The 17,171-nt window shown below is 43.1% G+C and overlaps 1 protein-coding gene across 1 annotated transcript in view; it reads right to left on the reverse strand.

Annotated features, from left to right (window-relative positions):
- Positions 1 to 15,265, reverse strand: part of LOC124593684 (calcium permeable stress-gated cation channel 1-like) — a 181,139-nt gene extending 165,874 nt beyond the window's left edge. The window contains exon 1 of the mRNA XM_047131985.1: positions 15,120 to 15,265. The gene's annotated coding sequence lies outside the window, so the exon portion shown is untranslated. The remainder of the gene's footprint in view (positions 1 to 15,119) is intronic.
- Between the last annotated feature and the right edge of the window lie 1,906 nt (positions 15,266 to 17,171).

Consider the following 17,171-nt stretch of genomic DNA (forward strand, 5'->3'; position numbering starts at 1 on the left):
CTATATACTCCTTCCACCTTTCTGCTTTCCCTTCTTTGCTTAGAACTGGGTTTCCATCTGAGCTCTTGATATTCATACAAGTCATTCTCTTATCTCCAAAGGTCTCTTTAATTTTCCTGTAGGCGGTATCTATCTTACCCCTAGTGAGATAGGCCTCTACATCCTTACATTTGTCCTCTAGCCATCCCTGCTTAGCCATTTTGTACTTCCTGTCGATCTCATTTTTGAGACGTTTGTATTCCTTTTTGCCTGCTTCATTTACTGTGTTTTTGTATTTTCTCCTTTCATCAATTAAATTCAATATTTCTTCTGTTACCCAAGGATTTCTACTAGCCCTCGTATTTTTACCTACTTGATCCTCTGCTGCCTTCGCTACTTCATCCCTCAAAGCTACCCATTCTTCTTCTACTGTATTTCTTTCCCCCATTCCTGTCAATTGTTCCCTTATGCTCTCCCTGAAACTCTGTACAACCTCTGGTTCTTTCAGTTTATCCAGGTCCCATCTCTTTAAATTCCCACCTTTTTGCAGTTTCTTCAGTTTTAATCTACAGGTCATAACCAATAGATTGTGGTCAGAGTCCACATCTGCCCCTGGAAATGTCTTACAATTTAAAACCTGGTTCCTAAATCTCTGTCTTACCATTATATAATCTATCTGATACCTTTTAGTACCTCCAGGGTTCTTCCATGTATACAACCTTCTTTCATGATTCTTAAACCAAGTGTTAGTTATGATTATGTTGTGCTCTGTGCAAAATTCTACCAGGCGGCTTCCTCTTTCATTTCTTAGCCCCAATCCATATTCACCTACTATGTTTCCTTCTCTCCCTTTTCCTACACTCTAATTCCAGTCACCCATGACTATTAAATTTTCATCTCCCTTCACAATCTTAATAATTTCTTTTATTTCATCATACATTTCTTCAATTTCTTCGCCATCTGCCGAGCTAGTTGGCATATAAACTTTTACTACTGTAGTAGGTGTGGGCTTCGTATCTATCTTGGCCACAATAATGCGTTCACTACGCTGTTTGTAGTAGCTTACCCGCATTCCTATTTTCCTATTCATTATTAAACCTACTCCTGCATTACCCCTATTTGATTTTGTGTTTATAACCCTGTAGTCACCTGACCAGAAGTCTTGTTCCTCCTGCCACCGAACTTCACTAATTCCCACTATATCTAACTTCGACCTATCCATTTCCCTTTTTAAATTTTCTAACCTACCTGCTCGATTAAGGGATCTGACATTCCACGCTCCGATCCGTAGAACGCCAGTTTTCTTTCTCGTGATAACGACATCCTCTTGAGTAGTCCCCGCCCGGAGATCCGAATGGGGGACTATTTTACCTCCGGAATATTTTACCCAAGAGGACGCCATCATCATTTAATCATACAGTAAAGCTGCATGCCCTCGGGAAAAATTACAGCTGTAGTTTCCCCTTGCTTTCAGCCGTTCGCAGTACCAGCACAGCAAGGCCGTTTTGGTTACTGTTACAAGGCCAGATCAGTCAATCATCCAGACTGTTCCCCTTGCAACTACTGAAAAGGCTGCTGCCCCTCTTCAGGAACCACACGTTTGTCTGGTCTCTCAACAGATACCCCTCCGTTGTGGTTGCACCTACGGTACGGCTATCTGTATCGCTGAGGCACGCAAGCCTCCCCACCAACGGCAAGGTCCATGGTTCATGGGGGGGGGATCTTTCCTAATGATCAGAATTCCAAACCCCCTCACCTGGTTCAGATTCATTTACGACGTCTTCATTATATGGACTGAGGGTGAGGCCAACACCCTCTTCATCACACCTCAACATCATCTCCCCCATTAGCTTCACCTGGTCCTACTCAACCCAACAAGCCACCTTCCTTGAAGTTGACCTTCACCTCAAAGATTGCTATGTCAGTACCCCCAGCCATAGCAAAACTACCAGCAATGCCTCCACTTCGACAGCTGTTACACATTCAATACCAATAAGTCCTTTCCATACAGCCTAGCCACCTATGTCCGTCGCATCTGTAGTGGCGGGGAGTCCCTCCCAAATGTACCAAGGGTCTTGTTGAGGATTTCGCAGACCAAAATTACCGTCCCAATCTTTTACAGGAACGGGTCTCCCAGGCCTTGTGTCTCCATTCACCCACCGCCTCCCAACATCCCACCCTTGACCACAAAGGAGCATTCCCCTCATGACTCAGTACCATTCAGGACTGGAGCAACTGAATCACACACTCCGCCAGGGTTTCAACTACCTCTTCTTGTGCCTTGAAAGGAGGAATATCCCACCCACCATCATTCCGAAACCACCTCGTCAATCCCATACTCCACCCCTGTTCCCAATCCCTTGCCTCATGACTCATATCCCTAGATGCAAGACCTGTCCTGTACATCCTCCCACCACCACCTGCTCCAGTCCAGTCACAAGCATCACCTGTCCCATTAAAGGCACGGCTAGCTGTGAAAGCAGTCACATGATCTACAATATAAGCTGCAACCACTGAGCTACATTCTATGTGAGCATGACAACCAACTGTCTGCATGAATGGCCACAGACAAACTGTGGCCAAACAGTTGGACCACCCAGTTGTTGAACACACATCCAAAGTCTTTTTACTTCTCTCCTTTCCCTTTCCCATCTTAGTGTACATTAATGACCTACCAGCATCTCTAAATAAGGTAAATATAGTAATGTTTGCTGATGATACAAGTATCTTGATCAAGGGTGTGAAATGCTCTATGCACACTACAACTGGAACAATAACACACAAAATATACAAATAGTTCACAGGAAGTAGTCTATCAAACTTTTCAAGGACAAACCTAATGCAGTTTCAGACAGCAAACAACAAGCCAAAATCTCTTGAAATAGGTACAAATGGCCAGTAAATTAATGAAACTCCACATATAATAAAAGTTCTAGGTACATGAATTGACAAGTAATTAAATAAAATCAACATATCGATCGCCATCTCAAAAGACTGAGCTCAGTATGCTTTGCACTAAGAGCTATATCACCCTAAATTGATGGAAATAGTGTAATCACTGTCCACAAATGTCTACACTGGTCTCGTATAATATAACACATTGTGGAAATGCTACGAAATTGGAGAAAGCTTTTAAGCTGCAAAAACATGCTGAGGTTTGTTAGTTATTTTCATGTACCTCATATTTATTGGTGGTGCAGTGGTGTTACAAAGCAGACACCCTGTACTTGGGATACTGACACTCTTAAGTTAATATTAGATTATATCAGATATACTTTTCATTCCAATTGATCCATAGTGAGGGGATCCTTCAGGATGTAGAACATGTCAAAAGAAAAATACACAATAGGCACTGAAAGCAAAAAATAAATATGCTAGTGTACCTTCTGTGGTGTCATCGCCAGACACCACACTTGCTAGGTGGTGGTTTTAAATCGGCCGCGGTCCACTAGTACATGTCGGACCCGCGTGTCGCCACTGTGTGATCGCATACCGAGCGCCACCACAAGGCAGGTCTCGAGATACGGAATAGCACTCGCCCCAGTTGTATGGACGACGTAGCTAGTGATGCACAGTGTCGAAGCCTAGCTCATTTGCAGAGCAGATAGTTAGAATAGCCTTCAGCTAAGTCCATCGCTACGACCTAGCAAGGCGCCTTTAGCCTTACATAGCTTGTATCTAAAGAGTCTCACTTGTATCGCCACAATCTCCAGATGTACCACAAGGATGGATTAAAGTTAAGTATTCCAGAAGCTACGTACTTTTCTTTATAGCATTCATTACGTATCCTGTTTCAGACCTCACACCATCTGCTTGAGCTTAGCGAGTGCCTTTCCGGCTACTTCCTCTCATTGTGTCTAGGCTGTCTTGTCTAGACACAAGATTTTTGGCGACGAGTCAAAAAAGGGTCTTGTTCTTTCTACTTGCTTACATTTACTTGTGTCATGGCTTCGCAAGATGTACTGTCTGAATTTTATCGCTTGCAGAATCAGCAGACGCAGGCATTATCGGATGCCCTTTGACAGCTCGTCCAGGGTCAACGTGCAATGTAAAGCGATGCGGCAGCCGCCGCTTCACCGCTACCGCAGCCACAACATGCAGTTGCACCCCCATTTCGACCGTATGACGTGGCGATGGAAACATGGACAGAGTGGTCACGCCAATTTGGATTTCATCTCGCCGCCTACAGAATTCAAGGTAACGAGCGGCAGCCTCACTTATTGTCGTGTGTAGGGGTGCAAACGTACCGTGTGATAGTGAAATTATTTCCCCGACGCGACGTAGCAACTCTGTCCTACGAAGAAATTTTGTCTGCTTTAGATGCCTATTTCAAGGCAACAGTTAATGTAGTTGCAAAAAGGTATACGTTCTTTCGTACAAAACGTACGGCCAGTCAGACTAATCGGGAGTGGGTTGCAACTTTGCAAGGCCTTACAGGGGATTGTGCTTTTGAGTGTGAATGTGGACTCCCTTATTCAGATACAATGGTACGTGATGCAATTGCACAGAACGTTTCTGATGTTCGTATACGGGAGCAAATTTTGAAACTCGTCAATCCCTCCCTTCAACAAGTGATAGACATATTGGATAGGCAAGACACACTTGACTTCGCTCAGGAATCATTTGCAACTTCGCCAGCCGTGTGTCACATTAACCGGCCCGCCGGGCGAGCTGCACGGAACTGTAAACAGAACCTCGCGCACGTCCGCGCAGCTACGTGTCCCGCGCAAGCACGCAAATGCAGTGAAATCATGCCCACGGTGTACTACCAGACATTCGCGTGAGAATTGCCCGTCACGCCAAGCTATTTGCTTTTTCTGTAATAAAAAAGGACATGTTCAGAGTGTTTGCCAGAAAAAGCTCAGATCGGACACTCAACGATTCCAGGCCCTTTGCTTCGCGCCGGAATCGAACCAAGAATACTCAGGCTCGTGAACCTTCACCCATGGACATTCACGTAGTTAATTCCACTCCGTCCAGTGCCATTCTTTCTAACAGTGACTGTGTTCGTCCCACAAAAAGTGTACGTCGACGTCGCCGGAAATCACGTCGATTAGCAAGTGATTCTGTACCAGTGTCTGTTCACGTTGCACGAGACAGTCGCTCTTATCGTCAGCAGGACAATAAACTTTTTGTAGACTTGGACATTAATGGTAACGTGATCCTGTTCCAGCTCGATACAGGAGCTGCAGTTTCATTGCTCAATAAAGACACGTACAAACAACTGGGCTCACCCCCGCTGCGTGCCGCAAATGTTACGCTAACTACATATTCAGGTCACACGATCCCTGTGTTAGGACAGTGCAGCCTTCTTGCAACATACAAGGGACAAACAAAACTTGTTTCATTTTACGTCCTTCGCTCTTCTTCTGTAGTGAACTTGTTTGGTTTAGATTTATTTCAGTTGTTTAACTTGTCAATAGTCAATCAGGTCCTATCAGTGAACCAGACTGTGCCTTCCGCCAGTGTTTCTCGTCTATGTGAAGAATTTGCAGACATTTTTGCACCGGGCCTTGGTTGCGCTAAGAGCTATGAAGCACATTTGGAACTGAAAGTAAACGCGCAACCGAAATTTTTCAGAGCGCGCAATGTTCCCCACGCATTTCGTGATGAGGTCGCAAGAACATTACACGATTTAGAATCACAAGGTGTGATTGAATGTGCGCAATGCCTCTTTCATTTCAGCTCCGCTTCATCGCTTACGCCGTAAAGGTGTTCCGTTCGTCTGGACGACGGAATGCAAACGCGCTTTTCGCCAGTTGAAATCGGCGTTGCTTTCACAAACTTGCCTTACGCCATTCGATCCCCAGAAACCCCTTTTGTTGATGGTAGATGCATTGGATTTCGGGATCGGTGCTGTGCTTGCGCACAAAGATGGCTCACATGATCGCCCTATTGCCTTTGCGTCCAAATTGCTCTCGTCTGCGCAAAGAAATTATTCACAGATAGAGAAAGAAGCTTTGGCTCTCGTATTTGGTGTTACTAAGTTCCATGATTTCTTGTATGGTCGTCACTTTACCATCATCACGGACCACAAACCTTTGACATCACTTTTTCATCCGCAGAAGCCTGTACCTCCACGTACAGCGCAGAAATTGATTCGCTGGTCTCTTTTCCTCTCGCAGTACCGCTACGATATCTTGTATCGGTCAAATGCTAAGCACGGCAACGCTGATGCATTGTCCCATTTGCCTGTTGCTGAGAGTACAGCATTCGATTCTTCCGAACTTGCTTGCATGTTCATTGATTCGGAAGCCGATGATGTGGTCGAATCGTTTCCAATTGATTTTCGTCGTGTAGCTACGGCCACAGCTGCTGACCCTGTCCTTGCTCCCGTTCTGCGTTTTGTTGCTACGCAATGGCCCTTGTCAAAGTCATGGATCGAGGATCCGTTGGTTCGCCAATTTTTTGCTCACAAGGAGAGACTTTTTGTACGACGTGGTGTTTTGTTGTTGCGTTCTGATAATGATCAGTCCAGAGTCGTAGTCCCACGTTCGTTACAGTCCTCTGTCTTACGGCTTCTCCACCAAGGACATTGGGGTATAGTGCGAACAAAACAACTTGCTTGTCAGCACTGTACTTGGTTCGGAATCGATGCTGCGATTAGGAATATGTGCTCTTCTTGCATGGCGTGTGCCAAACAACAATCCGCACCACTGCGGAAATTCTTTGCATGGCCGAAAGCCACTTCCCCTTGGCAACGCTTGCACATCGATTTTGCTGGTCCATAATGGAATGCTCGATGGTTGGTTGTGGTCGATTCTTTCAGTAATTTTCCTTTTGTTGTCCAGATGTCTTCCACGACGTCATCTGCCACCATCCACGCGTTGTCTGCTATCTTTTGCATTGAAGGTCTTCCACAGACTATCGTTTCCGACAATGGCCAACAATTCATGTCTGCAGAATTTCAGTCTTTCTGCAAGGCCAATGGTATTCAACATCTGACATCCGCGCCGTTTTCGCCTCAGTCAAACGGTGCCGCTGAACGATTGGTCCGGACTTTCAAGTTACAGATGTTGAAGTTGAAAGAGTCGCATTCTCGGGAGGACGCATTGTTGCTCTTTTTGTCTTCGTATCGCTCTCAGCCCCAAGATGGTCGCTCGCCGGCTGAGTTGCTCCACGGTCGTCCTCATCGAACCTTGATGTCTTTGCCGCATCCGCCGCATCAGGTTCCTGTGCAGTGGCAGGCTCTTGCTTTTGCTCCAGGCGACGTTGTATTCTATCGAGGTTCACGGCGTTGGCTCGCAGGGCGCATTCTTCGCTGCCTCGGCCGCGTGATGTATTTGGTTTTGGGGGCCTCTGGTGAGGTGCGTCGGCATCTCAATCAGCTGCGCCTCTGTCGTCGCCTGGGTTCTGCCGCTCCCCGTCTGCTTTCAGCGACGGTGCCGTCCGGTCAGCACCCTGGGGACCCATCTACTGGCTCGCCTCATCCCCAGGTGTTACCGACGCTGCCTTCCATTTTGCCCCATGGCGACGCGTCGCCGTCGCCGCTTGGTCTCCCGCCGGCGCCGCCCGCAGTGGATGCTTCGCTGCAACCACCAAGCGCCTTCCTGGGTCACGCGCCGCCGATCGCTTCCCGTGACCAGCTGTCCTCCGCCATGGAACTCTTGCCCACTCCGGACCACATGGCGTCTTCGCGCGTCGGGTACCCCGATGCAATGGAGGTCAACCCTTCCCCCCTCCTGCCTCTTTACGGGCGCATACACCGCATGTTGACGTGCACCCTGGACTAGGTTTTCAGGCGTTTCCTAGCTCCCCTCGGACCGAATGGCCGGGTGCGGGTGGCACAGCCTCGCCTGTTGTTAGGCTCCTCACCTCATCGCATACGTCAACATGGGGTCCTCCCCACGGCGGGCGGAAGCCTTATAACACGACCGTTCGCCGATTTGCGGGGGAGGAATGTGGTGTCACCACCAGACACCACACTTGCTAGGTGGTAGTTTTAAATCGGCCGCGGTCCATTAGTACATGTCGGACCCGCGTGTCGCCACTGTGTGATCGCAGACCGAGCGCCACCACAAGGCAGGTCTCGAGATACGGAATAGCACTCGCCCCAGTTGTATGGACGACGTAGCTAGCGATGCACACTGTCGAAGCCTAGCTCATTTGCAGAGCAGATAGTTAGAATAGCCTTCAGCTAAGTCCATCGCTACGACCTAGCAAGGCGCCGTTAGCCTTACATAGCTTGTATCTAAAGAGTCTCACTTGTATCGCCACAATCTCCAGATGTACCACAAGGATGGATTAAAGTTAAGTATTCCAGAAGCTACGTACTTTTCTTTATAGCATTCATTACGTATCCTGTTTCAGACCTCACGCCATCTGCTTGAGCTTAGCGAGTGCCTTTCCGGCTACTTCCTCTCATTGTGTCTAGGCTGTCTTGTCTAGACACAACACCTTCCACACATCCCAGATGAAATTATCATGGATGTGGAATGGGTAAAAGAAATCGACGTTTGATGAGAAGTAACAATTTATAAGTGGCACTAAATACAGGTGGTTCACACCACGGGTGCTGATGGAGTTAAAGGAATATTTTAGGCCATTGTGGAGTGAGGAGACACAAGAGGAAATGTTGACATAATCCACGACTGGTGTTGCCAACACAACTTGCAACATTTAGCTTCAATGCACAGTTACAATACAACTATTGCTAGGTTGCCGTGGTAATGGAAAAACAAGACAGTTGTTGCGAGGTGTTCCTGACCGAGCCAACATGTGACAAAGGAGCATTGCCATGACTTTTTCTTGTGCTACATATAACTCAGTCTCATCTTTTTGCACATATTTCCGGTGTACTGTATTCAGCAAAAATACCAATCATTAACGTTTTAAATTCAAGCACTGAGTCTCGAAGAGTATGTTCTGTCATAATCGAGGAAATGTCTCCCATCTCTGGCTAGTGAACTCTTATAGGCTGGTGACTTCGTAAGTCACCCAATAGCTAGTGCAGCCACCACACCGCACTAACATACTGGATGTGTGGAGAGAGTAATGAGCCTTAAGCGATGGGAGTGCAGGTAGAGGTGAAAGCATTTTGTGAAGTGCTGAAAATATACTTTTCACGCAGATGATGTGTCATAACAGATGTCACACAGGAATAGAACAAGGGTTTTGCGATAACACATCTTAAAGGCTTTCATGTTCAAATCTGACATGATACAGTTGCAACAACAACATACGCTACTCATGTATATACTTTGCACGACACACACCATACAATGTAGATTGTAAAGACTGGCAGCAGTGAAAGAGGCCATGAAGAGCAACTGTAGCACCTGAGCTGTCTTTCAAATTTATGATTTACACTGTGTAGAGCAATTCACTGAGCTGACGTCTAATAATTGGAGAACTAAACTCATTTTTCACAGCTTTGTTTCTCTCATCAAGCCTAAAATAACACTTAAATGATGGTGAGCATGTGAAGTGCGGCTCATAGGAAAAGCATTAAACAATAACAGCATCGGTGACAAAGTCTGTCATTGAGCAGAAGTCTGCATTTATGTTTATGCTTTAACTACTTAGCTGATGTAATGTTTTTGGTTTAATTCAACATGTTCATCAATTTTTGCTTTTTTTCAGGTGAGCATAAAGGATGATCTGTCAAAAATGTGTGTTTTGAATGTATAATTTGTGGTCTTAGTATGTCAGCAAATAGCTCCATTACCTTTTACCCAGATACCAATTTCAATTTTTTGATGAGTTTCTACGTGCTGTTACACATCTGAATTTTTAAGAACTGATGAAATTCATTACAACAAATTATTGTGTAAACATCGTATCTTACATTTAATTTCTTTCACTTAGACATACTTTATACAAATATTGGAGAGGTTTGCAATTTTTAATCATATATGCTAATTACAAGTGTTGGGGGAGGGTGAAGTTAACATTTCCTGGTTACCTAAACAGGAGACAGCATATCATTCTTGAGTTCACACCACAAATACTTCTTATTACATTTTTGGACCAGGAAAACTTGCTCGGCTTGATGAGTTACCCCAAAAAATAATCCCGTATGATATTATGGAATGAATGTAAGCATAGTATGGCAACTTTTTCATTTTTATATCCCTATGCCTGGCAACATTTGTATTGCAAACAGAGGTTTGTTTAGAAGCTCCAGTGATTCTGTTGTGTACTCCTCCCAGTTGAATTTATCATCAAATTGTAATCCCAAGAATTTAACACTGTCTACATCTGTTTGTCATCATATTACAAGCCCACACTGGTGGGAAACCCCCTGAAAGTTCTGAATAGCATGTAGTGTGTTTTTTCAAAATTAGTGACAAAGAGTGGGCTAGGAACCATTTACACTGTTGTCATTGTTCTGGAAACTTTAATGTGACCACCTGTCAACAGACTGAATACCCTACTTTTGCAGCACAAACTGCTGTGAGATGTGTAGAAAGAGTCAACAATCTGGAAGATACTGAAAGGGATTTGGAATCATGCCAACTCCAGTGTTGTGGCCACTTGTGGTAGGTTTCTTGGTTGAGGATCCATGGCATGAACATCCTGACTGAGTTTGTCCCACAGATTCTTGATTGGGTTTAAATCTGGGGACTTTGATGGCCAAATTACTCACATACAATGTGAGTTGTGTGTCACGTTGCACTGTTCTGCCAAAAAAACTGGATGCAGGGGATGGACATGGTCCCAACAGAAGGGTGCGTAGTTTTTGTTGATCCATTGTGCCTTCCAGAACAACAGGATCACCAAGGGAATGTCAAAAACATTCCTCAGGCCATAATGCACCCTCCTCTGGCCAAGACCCTTCTGACAATTGCTGCAGAGTGTCTGCCATCTGTCCGAAGGAGTACAAAATGTGATACATCTATTGTCACTCAATGGATTCCCAGTTGCAGTATTTGTGTACAAATTCCAGTCTTTGTCACTCCCAAACGACAGTCAGCATGGGTAAATCAACCACGTACTCAATGGAGAGACCAATACGCAGCAATGGTTTCTGAATGGTCATTGAGGAAGCACTGTCAGTATCTCTTTGCTTCATCTGGGTGGTTGCTCACTCAGCGGTTGCACATCTATTCAACCATACACATCGCTGTAGCTGTCATTCAACCCTGTCATCTTTGGCTCGTGGTGCACTACAGTTGCTCAAATGGCTCCGAGCACTATGGGACTTAACATCTGAGGTCATCAGTCCCCTAAAACTTAGAACTACTTAAACCTAACTAACCTAAGGACATCACACACATCCATGCCCGAGGCAGGATTCAAACCTGTGACTGTATTGGTCGCGCGGTTCCAGACTGAAGCGCCTAGAACTGCTCGGCCACAGTGGCTGGCTGCACTACAGCTGCCTCAGTGCCAGTTTTGGATATTGCCATTTTACCAAGTATGGTATATACTTTAACCATGGCAGCACACAACCCAGTTTACAAACTTAGCCATTTTGGAAATATTTCCATCCCTGGCCCCAAAGCCAATGATCACGCCCTCTAGGACGTAAGATAAATCGCTCTGTTTCTGCATTATGGTGACTGCACTGTTTTTCATGTCGCCCCCTCCCCTCCAAACATGCTTTATATACTCTCCACTGCTAATGCTGCCATCTTCTATCTGAGATTATTGCACATTGACATCCAACATAAGTGGTGGCCACATAAGTGTGACTGGACCATGTATTACAGGCCATGAAAATTTTTTTAACAGATCTTTCTAACAGTAAGAATACACTTGATTTGCTGTTTATTGCAATGATTGTATCATCTGCCAACAAAATAACTTTGCAATCTGATAATGTTACTGATGCAAGGTCATCAACATACAAAAGAAAAATTAAGTGCCCTAAAATGTAACCTTTTGGGACACCACATGTCATTACTCCCAGTTGGGATGGTGTCCAATAGCTTAATACATGTCTCTCTTCTAATGACATCCCTTGTTTATTGTCAGACTTATAGGACTGGAATCATTCTGCAGCATTTCCTCATACACCACAATGTCCTAATTTACCTGAAAGGATACTGTGATTTACGCAGTCAGATGCCTTTGACAGATAAAATATGCCAATAATATTTACTTATCATCTAATGAAGTGTGTACATTTTTGCTGTATGTGTAAAAAGGCTTCTCAATATCAAAACACTTTAGAAATGCTAAATGCGTCTTTGACAGTTCGTTATTTGCTGTCAAATGATTAAGAAGCCAATTGTGTATCGCTCTTTCTAAATTTTTGAGAATACTGGAGAAATTGAAATTGGATAGAAATTTGATGGTAATTCTTTATTCCTTTATTAAACAATGGCTTAACTTCTGCACACTCCAACCATTCAGGAAATGTTCTGCCAATAAAATACTGGTTACACCGGTAGCTTAATATGTTCATATTTGTGAAGTTATGTATAATGACTTGTCCGACTGGTTGGTTCGTTGAGTTTGGAGAGGAGACCAAACAGCGACGTCATCGGTCCCATCTGATAGGGAAGGATGGGGAAGGAAGTCAGCTGCACGCTTTCAAAGGTACCATCCTGGCATTTTCCTGAAGCGGTTTAGGGAATCACGGGAAACCTAAAGCCGGATGGCCGGACGCAGGCTTGAACCTTTGTCCGCCAAAGGAGAATCCAGTATGCCAGCCACTGTGCCACCTCACCCAGTGACTTGTCTGAGCTACTCCACAACAGTGGAACCTGGAAACCCTATCCTTTCCATAACAGTTATGAAATGCTTATCAAAAAGTTTCACAACATTGTACACATGTCTGGTTCTAGCGTTCTGCTCCTCAACTATATCCCATATCGAGTTTATTTTGTTATTTACTGTGATTATCTTTTTCTTGTGTATGTCTTGTAATGTGTTATGGCTCCAACATCAGAGCTGTTTGTCCGACAGATACAAAGTCCTTTTTGTTTTACAAGGTACTTTTGTTCCTTGGGTACTACATGGCCTCTTTGTACACTTTGGTCTATTCTGAGTTAGTTTTGGGAGAAAACAGTACTCGAATAAAGTAAGTACTTCAGTAATAAAAGTGTTGTATTTTTCATTCATGCCATGAGCACTGTATAAACCACTGTATATCTTTGAGGTATATTCTAAAATAATTTTTGGCTTATCGACTACCCTCTTGAATTCCTATTTTATCTCCTTTTCAGTACTAATATTTAGCAAAAGCAACTGCATGTCTGAGAGGCCATTGATAACTGGTTTTGTAATATAACTGTGCTCATTAGACCTTTCTATGAAGATATTACCAATGGCAGCTTGTGAGCAATTAGCTACCCTAGTTGGGAAGTTAAGGCACAAATTAAGTTTAAACTGTACATTAAAGCCACCAGCAATCACTATTTATTTGGTTCCTGTTGTTAAACAGACCAGCAGAGTGCAAGGTGGTTCATGAGTATATCTAGATATTACTAATAACTCTCCAAAAGTGTGACACACACAACCACAACAAAAAAAATACAAGTAAAGCCTTCACATAGAGTCAACAACTCTCAATATAGTGCAAAAAGAAGTCATCAAGTCTGCAAAAAATGGTTTATAATAAGCTACCACAGAATATAAAGAGACACTGACAACTATCTTCTATTCAAGAAGAAAGAAAACCTGATGAACTATATTGTAGGGAAGTTATGAAAACATTTCGCACAAATGATATTGTAACATTGAATGTTAAATATGTATGCACGTATGTACACTGTATGTTTGTTCTCGCCCTCCCTCTCTCTCTCTCGCCCTCCCTCTCTCTCTCTCGCCCTCCCTCTCTCTCGCCCTCCCTCCCCCCCCCCTCCCTCTCTCCCCCCCCTCCCTCTCTCCCCCCTCCCTCTCCCCCCCCCCTCCCTCTCTCCCCCCCCCCCTCCCTCTCTCTCTGTTTTGTGTTTTATTCTTTGCCCAGTCTATAGTACAAAAGGCTACAGACTTTGTATGTAATTTCTTTAATTAAAGCAAATTTGTGATATGAGCAGGTTCAGTAATTCACTGGTTCTATTCCTATTTCCGTACTCATTATTTTAACTATGAGCCTGCTCATTGTCAAAGTGTGTGTGCACACCTGTCAGGATACTAAAACCTTTTGTCAGCCTGTACAAGTGGTTTACACAGCGGTAGTTAAGAACGTCATTTTTATGTTCTTCGTCAGAATATTTGTATTATAAGTTTGTGTTACATTTCTAGCCACTTATTCCAAGTACTATGGAGAATCAGCTGTCACAATGACCCAGAACAATACTACATAAACATTTCGTATCAAGTGCATTTATCCATTCTAAATGAAAACTATGACAAAATTTCGTATGAGGAGCTAGCCTACAGCCATGACAATTACCATTAACATCGCAACATCTGTGAATTATAATTTCCTCACTAACACATGGCCAGAGGGCACAAAAACAAATACCAAAAAACAATAATTTACCCAAAAAACGAGCAGATGTGAATCAAGAATCTACGCAATTGCTACAGGTAATGCAACACGCATTAAAAAGGAGGCTCAAAGCGCAAACATATGGTACAAGATAAAACGATATACGGCAACATAAAGTGGAAAACAACAAACTGCACTAACGAGCAAAGTTAAGCGATTAAGAAGAAACACTTAAAATTCTGGGTGATCCAACGTAGAAAAGGTATGAATCAACTTGTGTCTGCATGGGTGCAATGCGGTATGGACCGTCATCCTTTCGAATGCGAGTCCACTGTTTTAACTCTATCTCAATTCAGCCGGTAAAATTCAAGAAGAGTTAATCCTGCGATGTATATTTCTGATTGTGCAAGTTATCAAAAGGAGTATTATGACTAGTGCCCAAGTAATCGCTATGACGTCGTGGTGGTACTATCAATTCAATGATACGTCATATTCAATTGTCTCTTAAGATAACTCCGGCTGTATATTAGAAAGAAACTATAACAGGAAACTAACAATTGCCCAATTTCAAAACTTAGGGGAGGTTTAAATACACAAACGCTAACATATGTTGATAAGAAACTCCAGTTACGCAAACAGTTTCAACGACATAAACATATCTCATCGCAATATGCTATAAGCTCTACAAATGGCAAGGCCACTAAACCCACATCCTCGAAAACAAATCCAAGATATCAGAATGCATCTGTGGACCATAAATGACTTACTGAGTTTCTACGCTATTTTCTTAATATATCTCGCGGCTGTAACTTACATGACAAAACTCATTTGCAGCTTCTGTCAGGTGAGAAAACACTGCCTTAAGTACACACCCCCTCCAAGCAGACGTAGGTAAAAGTCACAAAGCTTTTGACACACAGCTGTGAGCTCAGAGATAAGGCTAAACAACTGCTTCAATTTTGAAAGAACAGCATCTATGACAGCATCTGTGACTGTACATGTGCTCACGCAAATTACACGGCAGACATGCATACACGTGAGATATGAGGCGTATAGGCTCATGACACCCCCCACTCGAAACAAAGAAAACGTTTTAGTACCACCGATTATATTTTACATGTATAAATATTTCAGGTAAATTTCAGACAATAAACTGGTATAAAGACGAAAGTTCTCGAAATTGGAGACGAAGTTAGAAGCGGGAAAATGCTCCTGTCGGACCCCAAAAAGATCACGTTCCTCTAAAATTCTGAGAGAAAAGTGGAGTCCAAGCTGCCTCAACACTGTCTTCTTTTGTCTTCCTTCCCACTGCCACTGTATTCACTATACCTCGGCAGTTCAAAAATTCTGGAGCGTCGGGCTTATTTTTTTCGCTATACATAGCGGGTTTAAAATTTCGGTCCAAAATTCGCCTGTCCCTATACCTATGTGTTAAAGTTGGCCAGTCTGGGAAGATCCATATACGCCAAGCACATGTATGGTTTCCACTTACCTGTATTTTTCATTTCCACTGTCTCCTCTCTTTTTGGTTCCCAATCTTTCTATCTCCACCCAATTCTCTCTTTTATTGCCATTGTCTCTCGCTGACCGTCATTATCTCCTTTCTCTCTTTGGCTTCCACTGCTATTGTCCTCATATAGCTCTCTTTCTATTTCACTGCCATTTTCTCTGTCCCACTATCATCTACTTCTCTCTCTTTCTCTCATACTATTACTATCTCTCTACTACTCCCTTTCAACACAAAAAAGCGCGAACATGTTTGCATCACAAAATTTTTGGCGAGGAGGGTCAAACAAAGATTGAGGCTTCTGGTACGCCACTTTCCTGCCAGAGTCTTTTAAAGAGGAACATATTCGCATTTTTTGTGCTCTGGCAGGAGCATTCTTTCGTTGAGTCCCCTCATTTCCCTACTACAGCAGTGTGTGCTGCTTACATAAAAGAAAACTGCATGTCAGTAGAGTTTTGACAGTTTGTTTATATACTTCGACGTATTTTTATACTTTGACACATATAAACAACAAAAAATTACTCATGATATTAGGTTAAAGTAAAATCATTTGCTTTACATTTATTTCTGGATACTTTCCTCTTCAATCGCAGTTCATCTAAAATGCCCAACTTTTGATTTGTATAATAAAAGAGTAACCACGTTAATACTGAATTTGCAGTCTTTCCAGTTTTACATAGTTTACGTCAGTCATTTTAAGTTCTTTTCAGGCATGTTAAGACTCTTTTTAGCCCATTTTTTGACAATACAGTACCAATTTTGGCATATTTATATAGGTTTGAAGTGTCCATTTTATAGTGACTGCAAGTCATAAAGTTTCATGAGTAAAAATAAACTCCTGACAATAAACTTAGTTTGGCAAACTCATAATCCTTGTCATGATCTCGAAACCCTTGCAATTTGTTCATTACATCAGTTAAATTTACATTTATGCCCCAGATCGGATGTTATGTGCATATTTTACGTGCATAATACAGTAACTTTGAATCTCTGGATCTCGGTAGCAGATAAAGATCTCAAAAAAAAAAGAAAGTTTCGTGGTATTCCGAGAGTATCATATTAAGAATACACAGTGAAAATTTCGACGATCTACCACTAAGAAAAATTATATATGTGGCCATCCTCACAACTGGTATGTTTAGGCTTTTTGGCTATATCTTAGTAACGAATAAAGATGTTCGAAAATGTGAATATTACGTTTCTACATAACTGTCTAAAGAATGAAAAGTTAAAATTTGAGCCATCTGCTATGGTTAGTTATTTTGAGAATTCCAGCCCACGGGGCAAAAACGGCCATAAACCGCTACTGCGTTTTCTCCGTAAGTATGGTAACTTTGAACCTATGGATCTCAGTAATGG

The sequence above is a fragment of the Schistocerca americana genome, chromosome 2 (genome assembly GCF_021461395.2).
Source record: "Schistocerca americana isolate TAMUIC-IGC-003095 chromosome 2, iqSchAmer2.1, whole genome shotgun sequence".
Lineage (NCBI taxonomy): Eukaryota > Metazoa > Arthropoda > Insecta > Orthoptera > Acrididae > Schistocerca > Schistocerca americana.